Source organism: Erpetoichthys calabaricus, chromosome 5 (genome assembly GCF_900747795.2).
Source record: "Erpetoichthys calabaricus chromosome 5, fErpCal1.3, whole genome shotgun sequence".
Classification (NCBI taxonomy): Eukaryota; Metazoa; Chordata; class Cladistia; order Polypteriformes; family Polypteridae; genus Erpetoichthys; species Erpetoichthys calabaricus.
Window position 1 is genome coordinate 181250151 of NC_041398.2, and position 14685 is coordinate 181264835.

General features: G+C 40.1%; 1 protein-coding gene across 5 annotated transcripts in view; it reads left to right on the forward strand.

Moving 5' to 3' along the window:
- LOC114652089 (probetacellulin-like) overlaps positions 1-12033 on the forward strand; it is a 63827-nt gene extending 51794 nt beyond the window's left edge. For 4 of the 5 annotated variants that reach the window (XR_007935134.1, XR_003716292.2, XR_007935135.1 and 1 more), the window contains one exon: positions 2937-5461. The gene's annotated coding sequence lies outside the window, so the exon portion shown is untranslated. Of the gene's footprint in view, positions 1-2936; positions 5462-11571 lie in introns of those variants that run through there. The other variant, XM_051928320.1, reaches the window with a different exon arrangement.
- Positions 12034-14685: the final 2652 nt, after the last annotated feature.

Genomic DNA, 14685 nt, shown 5'->3' on the forward strand with positions numbered 1-14685 from the left:
CAGCCCCTCCCTCTCTCTCTCTCTCTCTCTCTCTCAGCAGCACCCGAGCCTCCCCAGCCCCCCCCCTCTCTCTCTCTCTCTCAGCAGCACACGAGCCTCCCCAGCCCCCCCCCTCTCTCTCTCTCAGCAGCACGTGAGCCCCCTCCCCCTCTGTCTCTCAGAAGCACGCGAGCCTCCCCAGCCCCGCCCCCCCTCTTTCTCTCTCAGCAGCACGGGAGCCTCCCCCGCCCCCCCCCCCTCTCTCTCTTAGCAGCACGCAAGCCCCCTCCCCCTCTGTCTCTCAGAAGCACGAGAGCCCTGTCTCTCTCTGTAACATTGCAGCAGTTGTATAAACACTTTTTTTTTAAATGAGTTTTAAGCACAAGGGGAAAAAAAAGGAACATTTTAACAAATCCGAACTTTATTTAAAAGCCAACCAAGATAGTAACATTGCAGGAGTTCACCATTTTTAATCAGGCGACTGACAGTAGTGGAGTCAGGCACAGAGAAGGTCAGCTGCTGAGAAAGCGTCTCGACTGTTGCAGGGCGGTGAAGCAGGTGAGACGCTAATGAAAAAGAGGCACAGGGCTTATTGTTTTTTAAAGACTGCTTCCTTCATTGTGTTTTAACCTCAGTTTTAAAGGATTGCGCAGCTCTCTCAGTCGCGCTGCCTGTGTGTGTCCCTCTGTTTCCCTGTCGCGCTGCCTGTGTGTGCGTGGCTCTCTCTCTTGGGCTGCCTGTATGTGCCTCTGTCTCTCTCTGGCGCTGCCTCTGTGTGAACCAAGGTTCCACTGAGGTTGACTAATGAAAAGTCAACGTGGCTCAGAGGTCCATGTGTATTGTTGCACAGACGAACATAAATGACACCGTTTTTTCTGAGCCACGCATCCGAGGCGGTGGGCGTGGCTCTGCGAGTTGTCGTCATATCCAATGGTCATAGAGTTGGTGGGCATGGCTCCTTCCTACTTGTCGGCGGCTTAGTGAATCCACGCCCCTTCCTGCGTGCTTTCAAGGGTGTCTTGTTTTGGTGTGCGTGCTTTCATGGGTGTCTTCCCCTTCTGGCGGCGACTTTGTGAATTATATATATAGATAATTGAATATGGATGTGTTCATTAGAAATAATAAACTGTACTTTTAGAGCCTAATGACCTACTTACAATTCCCTCTGTTCCAAACCATGGGAAACGCTTTGTAGAGCAACAAACTCAAATCAAGAAGAAGATGTGTCTAGTTTTCCCTGCTTTACATAATACCGCCAGTATCTCTGATTGCTCCTTGCTATTGTCACTGCCTTGTGCTCCTTTTCTCACCGCAGTCCTCCAATGAACAATCTCACTACTCTTACATCAAGCTTCTATTTATCCTTTATAAAGCTTACTACATGTATTCTTGAATGTTCTTAATGTGGTTGGAGTGCAGGGGTTCCCGGTCAGTGTCCTTTAAGCACTTGGACCCTCCAATCTGAATAGTAGAGGAGAATTTATTTTCACAGAAGTAGATCATTGTGAATGGAATCAAACTTTTGATGGCCTTTTCACTCAACACTGGGTACTCACTTTTTATGGAGAGCCAAAAATAAGATCTTCATGGGGATGAGTGGAATTTAGCTTTGAGACTGGCACCGGATGATGGATCGATAAGGCTTTCCTTTTCATTCATGCTCTTTGACTTACAATAAATTATTATATCTACAAGGAGCATTCAAAAAGTTTCTGCACTTTTTAAAATCTATTTATTAAGAATTTCAAAAACAAATTACATAATTTTTCTACATAGTCACCTTCCTTTGCAATGCAATTTTCCCAGCGTTGTGCCAACTTTATAATGGCCAGTTACTACTCCTCCCACCTTCACCATTTCCAATGAAAATACAAAAGTGCAGAAACTTTTTGAACGTCCCTTGTACATTAACAAATGCACAATCCTAAAATATCTTGTACAAGAGGATGCTCTAAACCAGTGTTTTTCAACCAGTGGTCTGCAACACAATGGTGGCGTACCATGAGAGCTTACCATGTGTGTTGTGAAAATAATTGTGTAGCACACTTGGGTCTGAACCCGAGAGGGGCAAGCATCACAGGTGGTTGAGACCGGAGGGGAAGCTGGCATAAGAGCAGCTCTGTGATTGCCTTGTTGCAGACACAGCACTTTAGATGTGTCTCCAGGCTGCTAGAGTCCATCTGCCCTGTGTGATTTCCATCGAGCTGCACAGCATTGGTGGGTATTGGTCATATAAGATGCCTCTGAGGCAAAGAGGGATAGGCAAAAGGGCGAAGCAGTTTGGAGATGCTACCAAAGTGTCCACTAATGTCTGTGAATGCTGATCTCGTAGCTCCTTTTTTACCGGCTTCACTGGTAGTCCCACCCCTTTGGGCAGTTGAGCTCGTGTATGAGATGTATATGTTTGTGGATAGTAGGATAGTGGTGTGCCTTGGGATGATTTTGGTTACAAAAAGTGTGCCACTACAGAAGAAAGGTTGGGAGACACTGCTTTAAACAAAGCTTTATAGTAAAGAAATTATTATTCCCGAAAAATAAAGTCACTCACTTGAAGTTTCTGATTACTTGACTGCTATGTATCCACAGTATTTTACATTTTTACAATAGAAGTAAAAGAAAAGAGATACAAAAAACAATATACATTACAATAAAAGACATGTCTTTGTTTTTTTCTGCCCTTTATTACTTACAATCTGTAATTTGACAGCTATTCTGGGTCCTTGTGCTCTAGTTTATAGAAAAATATCAATTGAATAAATAAAAGTAAAGCGAGTTTTTTTTTTTTTTAGCAGGTTTTCATAATTTGTACAGAATGAAATAAAGAAGATGCTAAAAATGTGGTTAATAATGTGCAGATCATCAAGGTATTAACAGGTCATATCTATAGCAAAATTGTTTTGAACTTTCTCTATTATGTGAAGTTCATTTTTATTAATTTTAATTTCCAAATCCTCCAGGGCAACATGAAGATACCTGCTGGCGGGATCCATATTGTTGAATGCAGTTGGATGCAGTTAATTGACTGTATTATGATGCTTTAAAGTGTTGTATACTGTATCAATATTTCTAAATTGCTTATTTGCATTTGATGTCACTGAACTGTTCCTCACCCCATACCTTTTTTAGTTTCAATTATTGTGTGAAAGAATTGAAACATTTGATACAACTTACCTGTAATTCTTTGCAAGATTAATAATGGAATTTAGCTGTTCAATGAATTCTAGCAAAGACTGAATTTCTGAGCCTTAACTTTGTTCATATTGAAGATGGATTGTGCAGTTATGTTATTCATGCTTTCTATACATATTCAGCTTTTTTTTTTTTTTGCTAATGATAATGAAGTCTGATTTCTATTTTGTGAGGAAGATCATATATTGATGACATACTAGCACTATACTTCATTTCAAAAGGTAACAGCTGCATTTTTAAATTTTATTGAGTTTTATTGCATTTTTTATTTTACTGTTGCTTTGTTACTAGTGGCACTTATATGCATAAATTGTAAATATGTCTGTATAAGTAAAGCAGCTGCAGTTGTCTTTATGATATAGACTACCATGAATGGCAAGTAAAAAAGTTGTTTTATTTTATAATATATAACTGATAAGTGCTTAATCAAATTAGGTACAATCTGGAGAAATTGTTTTACTGTATTTTACTTGTTTAATGATTTCTTAATATTATTTTATATGTTGTAACTGTAGTGGCTCCATGATTACTGTCACTTAGCTATGCAGTATTATTCTTTAATATGACCTGAAGTATACTTTCCAAATTACATTTTATATTTATAGAGCTCTTGGTCTATATTTTTTCATTAAGATTCATTAACATTTTAGCTGTGTACTTAAATGTATTTTCATTGTTAAAGGTCAGTCAAATTATTATCAGTATTATTTATTTAAGACTATTTCATTATAAAAGCAAAGAACCAGAGTAGTTTACTTCATTGAGAAGGTTCAGCCACATCTCAATAGGACTTATAAATTAAATTAAAATTGGATTAGGTGTATACAATTGTATCATTATGTTTTATTATAAAAATTTTGGAATATGTAAAATATTTTAAGGTCAGTAAGCACTCATCTACTAACATGACTCTTGTTAGTATGGTATGTATCGCTGTTGCAGTAGGTATTGCTGAAAAGGTATAATTATCATATTTCCAGTATTCAGAATAACACATTTTTATTTCATAGGAAAGCTTATTTCAGATGTAATATTTTTATAATAAGGTACTAATAACAACCACTAGCATATTTTAAAGTAAATTTAGAGGCCTGTCTTTGATTTAGTTCAAAGCTTCATTGAGCAACAGAACAAAAAATGGAAGGTTAAAAATATTTTTGCCCAGTAATTACCTATTAGCTGAAGCTGGTAATACCAGTAAATATAACGTTGTTTTTTCCTTGTATAAAATGATAGATGATTACACTACAGTTTAAAAAAAAAAACAAAAAAAACACTTTTTATTCAAGTCATTTAAAATGATAATTATCAGAGCAGCTGCCTCCGGATTTAAACAACATACAATGAATAAACACTGAGAAATAATTTGAATAATTTTAAATTTCAATATGAATTATATCCGTTAGAGTTTATAACTGTGTAGTTCAATATTCCTAAGTATCTAAATGTTCACTTTGTGTTGTCAGTTTTAAAACAATGCTGATAATTTAACCAGTACCTTTAAAGAAATTGAAATTACATTTAATAATTATGTTTAATATTATTTTTTATTGCTTACAGAACATTTTCACTAAGCTATTACAGTTTCATGACTTCACTACAGTCATTGTTTAATAAAGGTGAAAGCATGCTGACTTTATACTTAATACTGACTATTAATTTGTGCATTTAAGTTTTTATGTAGTTCAACTTCTTGTTTGTTCTGTAAATTTAAAAGTACATTATTTGAATATGAATATAGCACTGAAAGCAGTACAAGATATTGGCTTGTTAAGTCTACACAGTCACATTTTCACATTACACAGAATTTGAGGTTTTTATAGCACAAGATAATTTGACACACAAAAAAAAACAAACACGTTTTCTTTACACACCGATGTATAGTTTTCATTTAAAAGACTTACACAATTTCACTGTGCACTTCAAATAATCATAAATCATTGTTAGTTTTACATTTTAAAAGCATTACAAAATAAGAAAGTTTGACTACCTGCTAAACCCAATCTGTCTCATATACAGTGTTCATTTTAGATGTATAGCCAGTAGGTAGGTGAATGGAAGGTGTAAATTAATTTCATAATGTTTAAAATACTGTTTGCTCTTTGTAATTAATTAATATATGGATACATTCATAATTTAAATGCATAATCTAAAAAGTGTATTATTTACTGCAAATGTGTTGTTTTTCTGCTTTCCACAGACACTACTGTAATGTGCTCACTATATTTTTTTTATAAAGCAAAGATTTAGTAATTATCTTAAATATTAAGGTTTTATACCGTATACTGTATATCCCTTACTTGCACTGTAACACACACATATTAAAATACTGAATTAAACTTATATGCTAATGTGTTGTTTATTTGCCTTTTATGTTATTTCAGGTGATATCTAGGATATTCTATTATAAAAATAAAAAATTTAAAAAAATCAGTTAAGAAATGAAATGGTTTAGTTAAAGTTAATACATAATTTTTCAAAAAATTATATGTATGGGTTTATCATAAAGTTAAGTAATTAGCAAATAATGAATGTATTAGTTGAATTACATGTTCTGCCTAAATCAAGTCCATCATTTAATTCAACTCCGTTTATTTTTGTATAGCACTCTTCACTTACAACATGCTCAAGTAATCCAAAGTGTTCTGTGTAGACTTCCACTGGACACCCTGTGGCAACATGGTCATTAATTTATGACTCAAATCCCACACTAAGGGGCATCACAAAAATCTGTGATTTGTGAAGAAGGACCAATTAAAAGTCTATTTTAAAAGGTTTTACCAGTCTTATTATAAGTAACTAGCCATGTGCGCCCAACTACGTTGCACGTATTAAAGTTGTCTGTGAAGGCCTCCCTGTTTAAACGTGGCTGCCAGTCATGAACTGGGCCCTTCGTCGCACAGCATTACGATTTTTTATAAGGGAATCAAAATTACAAAACAAAACCCTTGGACATTGATTCGATAGGAACGGCCTACTCAGAATCACTGTCCGAATAGTAATTATGTGGTGGTGTAGGAGCATTTCTACTTCTCTCCGTTCATAGTCCGTCTCGTTTTCACGACGCTGTCATTTCCTCTCACGATCTCTACTCAACATTTCTCCAATCTCGCAGGTTGCTTTGTGGCAATCCAAAGAGTAAGGCAATATACACGGATTAATGGTTATAAAAGGGGGGACACATAGGTATCCAGGCTCTTTAAAGCATAAATAGGAATCACTTCACTGACATGTGAGCAAGCCACAGTACAACTGTGAGACGCGCAGCATTCGCCAGCTACAACGTAACAATAATAATTTCCGGAACATGCTGTTACGTTATCATTCATTTTACCCACTGTCTTTCTTTCATTCATATGTTACGTAGGCACGTACCTTTTATCTTCGGCAATCTCATTAATAACATCCGGCGCCGCCGAGAGTGGCAGCCTTTTCAGCAGCTCCGTGTATGACTATATGTGTATGTGTATTTTTCTACTTTTATTTTTCTATTTTTATTTATTGATCACTCCTACCACTTTATTTTATGTGGATTTGTTCCCTGGACACACTTACTTTTACAACGTGGGCATGGATTTTTACACGCCGAGACTCACCTATTCAAGTACTCAACTTGGAGCGCTGAGAACAAATGCCAGTGCCGGTGTGGTTCCCTATTTACCTGACGAGGTAAGAAGGCGGTATCATGGCAGCAGAGCCGGCACTAAGCTAAAAATGAAGCGGCTTGCGAGAAAGTGGCGTTTTAAGCCTTCGGTGCCTTCTGTTATTCTGGGGAATGTGAACTCAATCTCAAATAAGATCGACGAACTGGCTGCGCTGGTGAAAAATGTCAGAACCTACAGAGAATGCAGTTTGTTGTGTTTCTGCGAAACGTGGCTAACTAACACTATCCCAGATGCTAATGTGGAGCTACCCGGGTTTAGCACAGTTAGAGCAGACAGAGACGCAAGTACCTGTGGGAAGCACAAAGGAGGAGGACTCGCTCTCTATGTTAATAAACGGTGGTGTAACTCTGGACATGTTAAAGTCAAAATCTCCACTTGCTGCAGGGACATCGAACTGTTGGCCGTAAGTCTGCGTCCCTATTACTTGCCCAGAGAGTTTGGACACGTCATTGTTGTCATCGTGTACATCCCTCCTCGGGCGGACGTGGAGATAGCGAGTGACATCATCCATTCTGCTGTTGCTAAGTTACAAACGAAGCACCCCGAGGCACTTGTGCTAATCGCTGGAGACTTTAACCATGTGACGCTGGACAAAACATTACCTGCATTCTCCCAGTATGTGGACTACAACACCCGGGGAAATAAGACTATTGATTTACTGTATGCAAACGTTAAAGACGCATACAGCGCCACCCCGCTGCCTGCGCTTGGGAAAGGAGATCATAACCTGGTTCTGCTTCAGCCTCACTACAAACCAAAAGTGAGAGTCCTAACTGTAACCACACGATCATTCAGGAAGTGGACCCCGGAGGCTGAGAATGCTCTGAGACAATGTTTTGGAACTACAGATTGGGATATCCTGCAGGGATCACATAAAACCTGGTTCTGCTTCAGCCTCACTACAAACCAAAAGTGAGAGTCCTAACTGTAACCACACGATCATTCAGGAAGTGGACCCCGGAGGCTGAGAATGCTCTGAGACAATGTTTTGGAACTACAGATTGGGATATCCTGCAGGGATCACATAATGAGAACATTGAGGAGGTTGTTGACTGCACTACTGACTACATCAACTTCTGTATGGACACTGTAGTTCCAGTAAGAACTGTATGCTGCTATGCTAACAACAAGCCATGGATTACAAATGACATCAAGGGCCTTTTGAACCAGAAAAAAAGGGCTTTTAAAGACGGTGATCAGCATGAGCTAAAGCGCGTGCAGAAGGAACTCCGAGTCCAGCTCAGGGCGGCGAAAGAGCAGTACAGGAGAAAGCTGGAGCAGAAGTTGCAGAACAACAGCATGAAGGAAGTGTGGGATGGGATGAAGATCATCACTGGCTGCAGCTCGAAGCGGGGTACCACCATCGAGAGAGACGTGAAGAGAGCAAACCAAATGAACATCTTCTTTAACAGGTTTGACCACCCTAACCCACTCTCACCTCGGAGTACTGCACTCTCTACACATCCTTCTGCTGATACCAACATAGGAGAGCCATCCCCACCCACAATTACAGCAGCGCAAGTGAGCAGAGAGCTGAGGAAAATTCGTGCCAGCAAAGCAGCAGGTCCAGATGGAGTATCGCCACGACTGCTGAAGGTCTGTGCATCAGAGCTGGGGGGTCCTCTACAGCGCATCTTCAACCTGAGCCTGGAACAGGGGAAAGTCCCGAGGCTTTGGAAAACATCTTGCATCACCCCAGTCCCAAAGGTATCACGTCCTGGTGAGCTGAATGACTTCCGGCCTGTCGCTCTAACATCACATGTGATGAAGACCATGGAGCGGCTGCTGCTTCACCACCTGAGGCTACAGGTCCAACACGCCCTCGACCCTCTGCAGTTCGCATACCAGGAGAAGGTGGGAGCGGAAGATGCCATCATCTATATGCTACATCGATCCCTCTCCCACTTGGACAGAGGCAGTGGCGCTGTAAGAATTATGTTTCTAGACTTCTCTAGCGCCTTCAACACCATCCAACCTCTGCTCCTTAGGGACAAGCTGACAGAGATGGGAGTCACTGTCCTGCTCCACTGACAGACTGAGAAGATCATTCCTCCCCCAAACTATGCAACTCTTCAATTCCACCAGAGGGGGTAAACGTTGAACATTATTCAAGTTATTGTCTGGTTTTTACCTGCATTTTTTATTCCTCTTTAATTTAATATTTTTTGCTGCTGGAGTATGTGAATTTCCCCTTGGGATTAATAAAGTATCTATCTATCTATCTATCTATCTATCTATCTATCTATCTATCTATCTATCTATCTATCTATCTATCTATCTATCTATCTATCTATCTATCTATCTATCTATCTATCTATCTATCTATCTATCTATCTATCTATCTATCTATCTATCTATTCTCTAACCAGTCCTCAGTAGCTAACCAGCGTAACACTGTCCACCACCCCTTTCATTATTCCGGCACATTGTTGTCATCCGTGAGTAACAACAACATGCTAAACCGGAAGGTGGTCTACGCATGCGTGGAATTCGCGGACAAACAAAGATCAAGATCCAAATGAAGATTATATATAAAGATTAGTTAATTTAAAGCACAACAATTTGTTTAGTTTGAATGTCTGTGTTTTGAGGTGTGACTGGAGTACTACATTCTTCAGTAGTATAAGCCTGGAGGAGATTCTTAATGCAATGCCTATGTTTTAGCTGTCTCTCTACTGCCATCTAGTGCTTCTTCTTCTAATTCATTCGCGGACAAACAAAGATCAAGATCCAAATGAAGATTATATATAGAGATGAAAGAGAGCCTATTTTTAAACTTCTGTAGAAGCTCATTTTGTTTTAAATACTACAAATAATACACAAAACCAAGATGTAAAAAAATTTAAAATAAAAAAAATGACTAAATAAAATCTGGAAAATGAACCCCAATTATCCAAGCTAATTTATTGTTGTTGTGTTGTCACAGGAAACCATAATTGAAATTAAAAATTGTAAATGTAAACTTATGTATTGAATGAAATATATTTGAATGTGCGTCAAAAATAGTAGAAGTTACATTCAGGTTTTTATATTTGGTATAAGCTACCACATGGAGTTTTCATAATAAATCACTTAATACATTTGAATATACACTGAAAACTATTGAATTCTCATTACCAATAAGTAGTTTATATATACTTTAATATTCAACTTTTTATATATGAAGTTACCTTCTCCACATTTTCTTTTGTCACGTGCATGCAGAGAATGCAATATTTGCCTTATTATAAAGAATAAGTCAAATTGTATGTGCTCTTGTTAGCAGGAGTTTATATATTAGTGAGCTACTATACACACTGGACAGCTCCTCTAATCAAAATGGCATGGTTTACAGAGCAGGGTCAATGTTTAGACAAATAAATTTGGTGTTCTTGCATTGTGCAGGGAGATGTCCAGTTCATTTATAATAGTGAAAGTGGAATGGAAGCACAATAGAACACAGCATGACGTGTGAATGTGAAATGGCCATCAAGAAAATACCCTAGCCATATTCCACTGCTACATTGTTTGGAGAAATTTTCAATTATGTTTTGGTTATTCACACTGTAATAATTACTTGAATGTGTTGAAAATTCAGATAATGTAAAAGCTTTAGTATGTGCCAAATATGTAAGTCATCTGTGCCTCACATTTGCAAGCACAACTTTACCAGTTACACATAATATTCATATACATCTTTCCTAATGAACAGATTTCTTCCAGCCACTTAATTATAGCATAACCTAACTTTTCTAGTGCTCATGAGGGGGATTTAAAAATTATTAATTAACAATAGTCTCTAACAATAGTGAACAACTTTGAGCACTCATGAGCAGTTTGTGAACCTAGAATAAACACTAAGGAGGCTAAAGAAGAAAAAGGGTGTTTTATTGAATAAATAATAAAGTAACTAAAACCATAAAGAGTAACACATTACCAAATAAACAGAAATGGAAATTTTTGACTTCCCACTTGGGCCTAAGTATTTAGAACTGGCCACTCCTGTCTGTGTGTTGGCCTTATACAAATGCAAATAGCACCAAAACACTCATTTTCCTCAACTTCACCATATTTTACTCAAGGCTTTTGGCCTTCCTAATATCGCCCATTACTTCCAGAATTAGGTATGCCCTTTAGACATCCTAAAATCTCAGCATACACTTAAAAAGCTGGGTAATACTTAAGTAACAGCTGTAGCCAAAGACTTGAAGTGTGTGACTGTGATCTGTGAGTTTTAGTCCACTATAAATTATTTTACTTAAAACTGGTAATTGCTGCTATGAGTAGACACAGCTGAAGCCAAGCAAATCTGATGGGGAGAAGACAAAATTGAGATGGAAGAGACAAGTGAGGACAACTCAAGCAGGCTAATAAAAGAGAGTAGGTGTACCTCATGGTTTGACATTCAGTTTATGGTTAACAGTTACTGTGTGCTATTTCAGTTTCCCCTGTGCCAAAAAAAAAGATTACATCTCATGTTTGGAAATTGCATGGTCTTGTTTTGAAACCAAAGAATGTGAGAGAAGTATCAAAGCCCTGTAATTCTCCACAAAATTGAAAACTCACCTAAATATGAATGGAAGACCTCGCTCCTGCCTGTACCTAGAAAGCATGCTTTCATCACCCTCTCTCGAAGTGGTCAGAGCCGACTGCAGGAACCAATAACTACACACTTTTGCCAGGAGCTTTCCGTCAATGATATTAAAAGAAGCTAAGTGTAATCTTTTCTTTACTGTTATTTTTCCTTTCTTCATCTTAGAATTACCGCTGTACCACTAGGGACGGATATATCTTTAAGAGACTGGTCCTGGACTGTATAATCCTCCTGTGGTAGATGACCTGGACCAACTACAGTTTGCCTATTGGACAAAGATTGGAGTGGAGGATGCAATTATCTATGACATCTGCTCAACAAGGTCTGTTCTCACCTGGACAAAGCTGGCAGCGCTGTGAGGATTATGTTTTTTGATTTCTTTAGTGCCTTCAGTACCATCCAGCCATTCCTATTAAAGGGTAAACTCTGAGATATGCAGGTAATTGACGCTATGGTGTTCTGGGTAATAGATTGTTGGGCATATCGCAGTTTGTGAGACTTGAAGTCTGTAATTCTGATATGAATGTGAGCAGCATAAGCAACAGTCCTGTCTCCTTTTCTCTTCACTCTGTACACCTCAGTCACTTGCAGAAATACTCGGACGATTCTGCACTTATGGGGGCGTGTATTGATAAAAGGGTTGAGGCAGAGTAAAGGAATCATGTGGAGGACTTTGTTTCTTGGTGCAAAGAGAATTTTCTGTACCTTAACATTAGCAAATCCAAGGAACTGGTTATTGACTTTTACAGCACTAAAGAGTCTCAATGTCCAGTCACTATTCAAGGAGTGGATGTAGAGGTAGTCCACTCCCACAAGTATTTAGGGGTTCACATTAATGATAGGTTGGACCGATCTCAGAACACAGAGGATCTACTGTATATAAGAAAGGACAGTACAGGCTCTTTTTGTCTTAGGAAACTGTGAAAGTGACATCCTTCATATGTTCTGTAACTCTCTGATAGCCAGTGTGATTTTCTACGCTGTGCTGTGCTAGGCTGGTAACATCACTTCAAGAGAGGCCCACCGAATCAACAAGCTAATTAAAATTTCAGGCTCAGTTATGTGACACACTCAAGACCCCCTGGAGGTAGTAGCAAAGGAGAGAATTAAAACAAAACTGAATGCCAATATGAGCAATGCTGCACATCCTCTCTCTGACTCAATAACCAATTATTCAGCAGAAGTTTGTGAAGAAACAGTACTGGGGCTCCTTTATGTCAACAGCAATACACCAGCATAATGTGACTTGACTGCCAAGTTAGAAGTTTTCCTTTCTTTTTAATGTTATTGCTTTTTAGTCATTCTGTTGTGTGTTCAGACCATGGTTTATATGTATATACAGTACATTTATTTATTTACCTATTTTTGTATTTATTTAAAGAGCTTCTGTAAAAAGAATTTATATGTACTGTATGTTTTAAAAGCTGAAATTTCTAACAAACATGTTAAATACCAATATTTTTTCTGTGTTTTTAAAAGAACACTTAAAAAGCATGTTTAAGTTAATGAAAGAAAACTGTCAAAGGCATTTATGTGACTGTAACATGTGAAGAAGCACAAGACTCGCATAAAGGTTTGGGGTTTCCGGCCCCGTATACTGTCAAAACTGCAACAAAACAATGCACTGTCAAAGACATGCGTCCAACCAAAAGACATTCATCCCTTCGCAGAGGGGAACTTAAATAAGGGGGGACCGGAAACTGGTGACTGGAATGCTGGGAGGAACCGAGGAGCGTTGTGGGTAATGACGTCATCATATCAGGCCAGAGGAAGGGACGGAAACACGGAAGTGGTTACGGGTGGATCAAATGGCGTCTTGAGCACGTTTATGGGGTTGTTGCATCTGGTTTTCTGCGGGAATAAAAGAAGAAAAGGTTAGTGCCCCATCTCCAACCCCTAGCAGGATGTACGCTGCTCATCGGGTCTTTCCGCGGCCCCCTAAGCGCGCGTGCGTGTGTGACATGACCCCCCCTCCAGCCCAGACCCGCTGGGTCGGGCGGCCCGAACCAAGAGGTCGTGGACCCGGGAGAGAGCATCAGCATTGGCCTGCAGGTTACCCCGACGATAGGTGACGGCAAACTTGTACGGCTGTAGGTCCAAAAACCACCTGGTGACCCGGGGGTTCGTCTCCTTGTGAACAGCCATCCACTGGAGGGCGGCATGGTCCGTCACAAGGGTGAACTCCCGGCCCAACAGGTAATACCTCAGGTGCGTTACCGCCCACTTGATCACCAGGGCTTCCCGCTCCACCGCAGCGTATCTCGTCTCCCGGTCCAGCAGTTTCCGGCTCAGGTACACAATAGGGTGTTCGACACCGTCGATGCTTTGGCTCAGTACGGCGCCAAGACCTGTGTCCGAAGCATCGGTCTGGAGGACAAAAGGGAGAGAAAAGTCAGGAGTTCGCAATATTGGTGCCAAGGTCAGGGCCAACTTCAGGTCACTAAAGGCTCGGTCAGTAAGGTGGTCCCATACCACATGTAAAGGGGCCCTCTTCTTTGTCAAATTAATCAAGGGTGCGGCCCTCTCGGAGAAACGAGGCACAAACCGGCGGTAGTAGCTCGCTAACCCCAGGAAAGCTTGCACCTGCTTCTTGACTGTCGGACGGGGCCATTCAAGGATGGTCTTAATTTTGGAACATTGCGGTTTCACCAGTCCCCCGCCCACCAGGTAGCCCAAATATTTGGCCTCAGTTAACCCGAAATAACATTTGCGTGGATTAACATGGAGGCCGGCCTTCGCTAGCGTTAAGAGGACGGCGTAAACCTGCAAGATATGGTCCTCCCAGGTGCCGGAATAGATGACAATGTCATCCAGGTAGGCAGCACAATGAGGCTGATGGACTTTTAGCAGTCTGTCCACCAGACGTTGGAAGGTCGCTGGCGCACCATGCAGCCCAAATGGGAGAACCTTATACTGCCAATGCCCACTAGGGGTACTGAAGGCTGTTTTCTCTTTGGCGGATGCCGTTAAGGGAATCTGCCAGTATCCTTTTGTCATGTCAGGAGTAGTCAAATATTGAGCCGTACCCAGGCGCTCGATGAGCTCATCTACGCGAGGCATAGGGTAGGCATCAAACTTGGAGACCTGGTTCAGACGTCTAAAGTCGTTGCAGAACCTCCAAGAGCCATCGGGCTTAGAAACGAGGACGATGGGACTGGACCAAGGGCTGTGGCTTTCTTCAATCACATCCAATGCCAGCATTTTTTTAATTTCCAGTTCCACCTCAGCTCGTTTTGCTTCCGGGAGTCTATAGGGGCGTTCCCGCACTACCTTTCCCGG